The following is an 8,386-nucleotide window of genomic DNA, read 5'->3' on the forward strand; positions in this document are numbered from 1 at the left end:
TCTGGTGAAACCCAACTCGCTCTGTTCATATACTAGACTTAGAAAGCAGCAGGTCAGGCACATGAGGTTGATTCCGTGTTCCTTGACCTCCAACGGGCATTCGATACAGTTGCAGACTCTCCCCTAATGCACAAAATACGAGCGTACGGAAAATCACACCAGCTTTGTGATTAGACTAAAGAGTTCCTTGCAAGCAGAACTTAGTATATTATTCTTTACGCAGAGAAATCTTCATATGTAAGAGTATTTCACAAAATTTATAAATGACATAGTCAAAAAAGTCTAAAGTTTCGTGAGGACTGCCGGCCGAAGTGGCCGTGCGGTTAAAGGCGCTGCAGTCTGGAACCACCAGACCGCTACGGTCGCAGGTTCGAATCCTGCCTCGGGCATGGATGTTTGTGATGTCCTTAGGTTAGTTAGGTTTAACTAGTTCTAAGTTCTAGGGGACTAATGACATCAGCAGTTGAGTCCCATAGTGTTCAGAGCCATTTGAACCATTTCTCGTGAGGACTTGTAGAATTGATGCTATTTTATACAGAGAAACCGCAACGCTAGAAAATTTTAGAGAAATGCGAAAAGTACCGCAGAGGATCAACACATATTGTAGGGAGGCACAGCTGATTCTCAACGCAAACAAATGAAACGTATTACGCGCAAGTACATGACTAAATGATTTCAGAACAGTCACTGGAAACAAGCACGTACATTGAATATTTGGGAGTTTGTGTACGGAGCGATTTAAAGTGGAATGCCCACATAAATATAATCGTAGGAAACGTAGATGATAGACTGAGATTCTTTGAAATAATCCAAGAAAGGAAAAGCTCATTCGACCAATATTTGAATATTACTCGTCAGTCCGGAACTGGATTGATAGAGGCAACAGGAAACATCCAACAAGAACAGCACGTTTCGTTGCAGGTACATTTAATAAGCGCCACGGAGGAATTAAGCTAACTAAAGTGCCAGACGGTACAACACAGCCGTTCTGCATTACGGTAAACTTTACTGTTAAGAAAGTCCAAGACCTTACGTTCCTGGAAGAGTTAACCAGCATATTGCTTTCCCTTACACATATCTCACGAAAACTTAATTTTCTTATATTGAGAACTTAGAAGGGGCGATCTATGTTTTATCTGGGAAAAACTTTCACTAGCCAAGACCGCATAAATGAGTCTTTATTGTCGCCAAACCGCTTTGAAAGCTGTAAATATCTCCTGGTTTTGAAAATATTTTGCTATAAAACGTGTTCCATTATGAGTTAGTACCTCAAGGCATGTTGCTATTACGATGGATGAAACACAGCACCTTATGCGTGGGTTTGTCAGTAATAAAACCGTCCAGAGTTAAAAAGGCATGTTCGCATACATAGCACTCACAGAGGCGAAGATGTTCATGTGCACACAGTCCTTTTTTCCTGTAAACGATTTTATTTCTGACAAACATAGTTGTGGTTTTCGACAGGCATGTTGCCCCATACATATTCTTTATTCTTCGTTGGATATCTACCGGTGTTTGTCCTTCGCAACGTAAGAAAAGAAAATCGCACTTTGGTCCTATTTGGACGCATTAGGGTAATGACGTCGCCATAGTTCACGTTTCCGCATTTATCGCACCTACGTCGGAAAGACACGAACGGCACACTAATAACTTACCCACATTTCGGTGCTTACATAACGGCATCGGAGTGGTGTTACGTTACATATAAGCAGCAGCAAAGCCCTCAAACAGAAACTTCTTGAATGTCTCTTATTGAAACCAGGGGGCTAATTTTAATTTACGAATCAAAATTGAAGGTTTACCTTGGCGCCATTTGCCAGTTGCCATCTTGTGTAGGTCTTTGTTCACACAGCTCGCTCACTTGCTCGTTGCTCAATGTTTGTCGAGGTGAGATGGTGATAACAGAGCAGCAAAGGGCGTTTTGCTGTCTCCGTTTCAACAGGCGCAATTAAGTTATTTCTGTGCTACGTGATTTTCCTCGAGAATATCACTGCATCAGCATAAGGGATATACGGATTTTATACTGTACATATTTTTTGAGGTATTGGATAAACTGCAACGCCACATAGCTACAGCAGCGAGTATGGTAACTTCAGGCACCCTCGCAAAATCGTGGGGCAAGTTTGATCATCTTGATGTTCGTCGGGCGTCCGGAAGAGGCCACGTTGAACATTTGCGAAAGGTACATGAAAACTTTGATCCTAAACTAATTTTAAAAAGTATTCGAGGATTGTAAGTACATATATGCAAATCATATAGTCTAGTAAAATCGGACGGTTCTCTTGAAAATAAAAAAGAAAATTGAAGGCCTACATGTAAGTTAAAATTCACCCAAACTTCCTGTTTTTATTTAGGTAGAAATATAATCTTGTCAAGTTGGATGAATTTTTTTGATACACTGTGTTATTTAGTCAGCCATAGAGTGATGCAAGTAACTTCTCAGACTGTGTTCGACATGTTCTCGCAACACTGAAACGGGGTCTTAGGTTGGTGAACTGATATGAACTCTGCGATGCTTAGGAACATGCGTAGCTACAGGCATTAATACTTGTGTCACGTACTCCCGCAGGATTACGGCTCGTTAGAATATCCGCTGAGATTTCATCTGCCAGAGATCTCAGCGCACTGTACATAACGTTATTCTGTCGCAGGCATTCTCTTGGTTTTTTCCCAGTAGTTGATATTACGTTCCGCCTCACTTCCAGAGAGCAACACAGTTTCAAAATTTCTGTTTAGAGGGACAGGAGCTCCACATTTTCGCATGTCTGATTGTCGCAGTTTTCTGTAAATCATACATGATAATTAGAAAGATTTCCTGAAGTAGAGCGTTTATGAATGGGATCGCTTTTTGTATATACTGCTATGGGAGGAGCAAGTAATAAATTTTGTCACTAGAAATTATCAGTACACTAAAATGCGAAGACTTCAGAAGGATAGTGGAACTTATTAAAAGTTGGTGCTGTCTTTTAACTTTCAAAAGCGGAAGTATTACAGTTTTTTCGGTTCTCTCGAAATTTCAATGTTACGAAGTAATACGACGCAGTAGCTGGACTGCAAGGCTCCAGACCATATGGTATATTAGATGAAAAGTAGAACGTTTGAAAAATGTAAGTTAACATAGATGAAGCTTAAAATGATGAAAATACAATGAACTTAAGAAACTTTTGAAGTACAGAATGTGTATGATGTTTATAGATCTAATCTCTTACTCGTGTTGTAGCTGTTGCTTCACTCAGTAGACACACCGCTGAATAGTTTCATTCATTCAAATATGGCTGGCACAGAATATCAATACGTGTCATCTAGATATTAAGTGTCTTTTGTACAAGTTGAAAGTTTTCTGCTACACGTTTCCAGCTGATAAATTATGTTTTACGTGCCTACTATTTGCGAGAAACTTTTACTGTCATACCGGCGCCCAATAATCGATTTTCCATTTACTCACTGCTGCTTCTACTGTACTAGTTGATCTTGGCTAAGATCTTTCCGCCAATAGCAGGCTCCACTAATAGGGACTGAGGGCGATATTATGGCCTGAATGGATTACATGTCTGATGCAGTACGAAACCTTCTTTTTCGTCCTGTTCCATTATGTTCTGTTCTGCTCTGGGATGAAGATGGGCTATCGGGTGTATGTCATGTGGTGTACTAAAATCTTTGGCTGCATTGAATTAGTCTGAAAAAGATGTGCGAGTGATACTTGAGAGTAGCCAACGGTTTCTATTTATGAAGTATTACAGAGAACTATACATAGAATTTCTCCATGCATCTACTCTCAAAGCAATATGATGTTCTTCTATAATTACAAACTTGTTGAGTAATATTAGAAAAGTAATACTCCATTGTTACTGAAACTGAATGAATAGCAGAGTAGTACTCATGGTTACGTCAAATGTTGGCAGTTTCCGTTCTTTTTACATACTGTACTGGATCGTAATCGTGTTTATCAATCCGCAATTTCATTCATCAAAGGTTATTAGCAATTAGTTTTTACGACCACCCCGAAGAGCAGGTCTTTATATGAATGCGGTATGTGTACCACATGGCTTATGTGCCACATATAAAGTATCTGTTTTATTTGTGATTTAACAGTCGCAACTCAAAAGTGAATCTCTTATATTTATTTACATTTCTTCCCTTTTATCTATTTAATAAAATTAAATATACTTCCCGTGATAGTGGCAACGATTAACCTTCTGGCCTTACACTGATGCTTTGTAGAGGAATAACAAAAAAAAAAAAAAAAAAAAAAAAAAAGTCTTATGCCTTCAGCTTAATTATTAGTTTTGCAATAACTACTTCTCACATCATGTGCGTTGTGTGGACATAAGGGATTTCTATTACTTTAATAATTTGCTTCCAAATTTCAGAAGATGAGTTTGCTTTGAGAACTCCAGACCAGCTATTGTTTAGCGTATTCATACAATGTTTTCTGGAAACGGTGTATTACCAGATACGAACAGTCAAGTATTATGAGAAATAACTGAATCCACGGTTATGATTTATGTCTTTCCTACTAGGCGTAATGTAAATAATGCTCATGGAATCTAAGGTCAGAGCAGGGATGACAAATTTGCTCAGTGAACTGTGATAAACCATTTTGGATGCGCAAGAATACCTGTTGTGCTAACCATGTGTGTCTGTAGTGAAACATACCTGAAGGACAGACAGAAGGTGTAATAAAATTACCTATTTAGTCTTTATTCATCCGATAAAGAGGATGTATATAGTCTGGGCAATTTAATGTGGAACTCAATGATCACTAACACTAGAAACACATTCTACAGGCAACACCCAGCTTGTTGACTCTGCCTTGATAAAACAACATGTTTTTTTTTGTTCTGGTTATAAAAGAGATGCCGTTTCTTTATTTAATGAGTAATATTATCAGTTACATGAAGCTTGTCATGTGTTTGGTAGTAACGTTATTTTCACTGAAGCAGTTATCCGCTGTGCATGCAGTTTATTACAGAGTATCGTTATTTACACTGATAACACAGAAAGCTATGAATCAAAATTTGTAAGATACATCTTTTCTTGTCCTCCAGGAAATTTTAATAACGAATCACCGTTTATGTCTGTGAGAATCAATGGAAGTTTTGTACATTACTTTAAATGTAAAACATTTTGGGGAACAAAAGTTGAATTGTTTAGGGATGCTTCGAATAGTAACACTAAATTACAATAGTAAGTTGTGTGCAAGATTAGTGAAAAATGTTTGGTCAGGTTTAATTGTGAATAATTGTGGAAGTTAAGGACACCTTAAACAGTATTTTTTGTTGCTGTGTGTTATTTGCATTGCTAAAATAGGATAACATGGTGGGACAGCTTTCGTTTGTTACTCATGTCTTGCAGATAGTCCAGTTTATAAATGATTATTTGCTGGAGGAAGTCTGTGAATTGAATCAAGAATGGGTAGAACTTCGAAAAGAGGTTGTGTGATCTGTGGAACAGTCAGTATTTTGTGATTTAAGCTTAAATGTACAGAGACATTTATTTTCTTTGTAAATATGTAGCTAAACGAAACAAGAAGAGAAGGTAATTACTGTAAGATTACTGTAGTGTTTTTTATTTAAATCTGTTTTGTGAATCTTATGAAGAATTGGAGCATGTGTTATTGTCTGCATATTGATCTGAAGCAGCACAAGACAGAGTTAAGTATATAGTCTTCTAATCTATGATTTTAGCAATCCTGCATCATTCTTTGAAAACATGGTACTGAAAAATCAATTCTTATCTAATTCTTACAAACCTGCTGTGTTAATTCACATCTGTCTTATAATACTTCCTTCAAACTTACATCAAATTATTCCTGCTGATCGACAGAGCGATGACTAGAAATGTTTCCAAAGCTTAATACAGGAGTTGGAATATGATATTATTTATGAGAACGGTTGTACTAGAAGAAGTAATCAGTTTGTTTATCCTGACCCAATGTCACAACAGAGTATGAATTATGATCATAGATAAAATGATAAATGACGTAGCAAGTATAGCCATGGCAGAGGGAGGTATCAGGATGAAAGAAGCGATCATAACGAGAATGGCGGTTCTAGGATAGCTAGGGATAATTAGAATAGTGCCCGTTTTGGTAAATACAGAGCTAGCAGAGGCAACGTAAGAGGCAATTATTGTAACGATAGAGATTCAGATCTATACATCATGGAGGTATGATCATTTGGTCCATGAAATAACATCTGTGCTGAGAGCCCACCAGCATGTGACTGACAGTTTCAATCTACAGCCAAACTAAATGCTGCAAATATAGTGAACAATAGCTATGAATGGTAAAATATGAAGAATTCAAAGATGTGAGGAGGCTTTTGCATAATTAGAGACAGGAAGATGTAATGGCTGTGGCGAGTACTGTGCTTCAGACCGATGTTAATGAAATCATTTTATCTTGAATTCCTGAGAATGTTAGGTCAGAGTGTGTATTGAGTGAGGCAGTATTTCAGGGATGTCTAAGTGTAGTTTATTGTCCTATTGTTTCTTTGCAGTGGGATAAGGTGAAGGTGTAAATTCTTGGAAAAAGCGTTGAGGTGAAAAGACAGGTGTGTAATGAATTTGTGGTTCAGAATAGCATGTTTTCTGTGAATTTAGTGATTGTTCTGAGGCTTGCTATTGCTGATATTTAGGAGTTGACTTTTTGTGGTGTGGTGAAGTGTTGTTGAGGTGTGAAGGATATATGTTGAAGTTATGTTTTGATAAATGATTAGCGAGATCTAAGCTGTCCTTTGAGCGAAGGTCAATTGTGAATGTGAGTATCGCTAATGTAATTCTATTAATAGTTTTCCAAAGAAGAAAAGAAGAGATAAAAAAATCAGAGTGACTGTGTTCAGTAGGCAGATGAGCTAGTGAAAGGAGCTTTGTTTAAAGTACTGCATCGTCATTATTCAGAGTTTTCTGAGCAACATGCTCTTAAGGTATGTTCATATCAACTCAGAGTTAAGGAATACAAAAGATTTTTTTCAGGCTGTATCATATACCAGTAATTTACAAAGAGAAGGTTGAAGCAGAAACTGAGAAAATGTTGCAGCAACAGGTGACTGAACCTACTATCAGTTCTTATAATAATATATTGTCAGTTGTGCCAAAGAAGGGGAATTGTATTCGTTTGCTGGTGTATTTAGGGATATTAATAAAATCATTGTGCCAGAAAATGATAGGCCATTGCCATTAAAAGAATTATTGCAATAATTTCACAGTATTAAGGTCCTGTCTGCAACTGATCTGGAAGAAATCTACTGACAGATTCAGCTGCATCTTTCATGTCAGGTGGTCATAGCGTTCTTCTCTTATGACTGTTACCTTTCAGAATAAATGTCTGTTTGACTTCATTTATCAGATTTAATAAATTCATTACGAGTTCTCTTAAAGACATTGCTGAGCAGCAAGACAAGCATTCATCGTGGAAAGAAGTAAAGGTAAAGTAATGTTGTCATCTGACAATTCTACTTTATTATAAGTGATATCTTGTTTAAGAAGAGCGGTTGAAATAACTCATTGTTAGTTGTTTTTACTCCAGAAAAACTGCTAAATAAGTTGATTTGACACAATATATGTGAAGTGCACTTTGGTATAAGGAAGTATTTTTGTAAAATTAGTGAAACATATTATTTTTTGAATATGGAGAACAGCATATGCAAGGTCTTAGTTTGTGCAAGCCCTGTCAAAGGGCGAAACCACCAACAGTGTCTGAACATACTCCTATGTTTTCGATTATTCCGCAAAGAATAAAAGAGCTTGCATTAGTGGATTTGTTCAGTTCTCTTCCATGGACAAACCCAGGGTATTTCCACGTTTTGGTTGCTTTTGAGTTGACTTCCATATCTGTGCCACTCGCACCATTGAGGAGAGCTACTACACGGTCTGTTGTATAGATATTCTTAAAGCATTTTATTTACAAAGTTGAATGGGCCCAGAAAGTGATATAGGTCAGTGATCTACAGTTCAGATCACTAGTTTGGAAATGTGCTCTACGTCATCACAAGATTAAAACCATTTAAATCACACTGAATCATTCAGCGTGAAACCTTTTTGAATGATTGATGAAAGAAGTAGGGAAATTATACACACTTGAATTTCAGAAATGCCACAAATTATGGGGCTCCTACATTCAGCAATTTGAGGAAGTTATGAATGAGGTACCATATGATTCGTCTTCCCTACCACGAATTCAGTTCCTGAAGAATCAGGCTCCATTAGATAAAATTCGACTTGAAAAGAATACACTTGGATAATGATAATGTGTTTATGACTGCGTGTAATAAACTGAAGAACCACTAAGTTGAGGCATAGTGATGTAGTGAGACTGGCTTTAAAGAATGTCAGAAAGGCAGCTGACCAACAGCTGAAGAATGGCAAGTGCTGGAGATTAGCTAAG

This window comes from Schistocerca cancellata, chromosome 9, assembly GCF_023864275.1.
Source record: "Schistocerca cancellata isolate TAMUIC-IGC-003103 chromosome 9, iqSchCanc2.1, whole genome shotgun sequence".
Taxonomy (NCBI): Eukaryota; Metazoa; Arthropoda; class Insecta; order Orthoptera; family Acrididae; genus Schistocerca; species Schistocerca cancellata.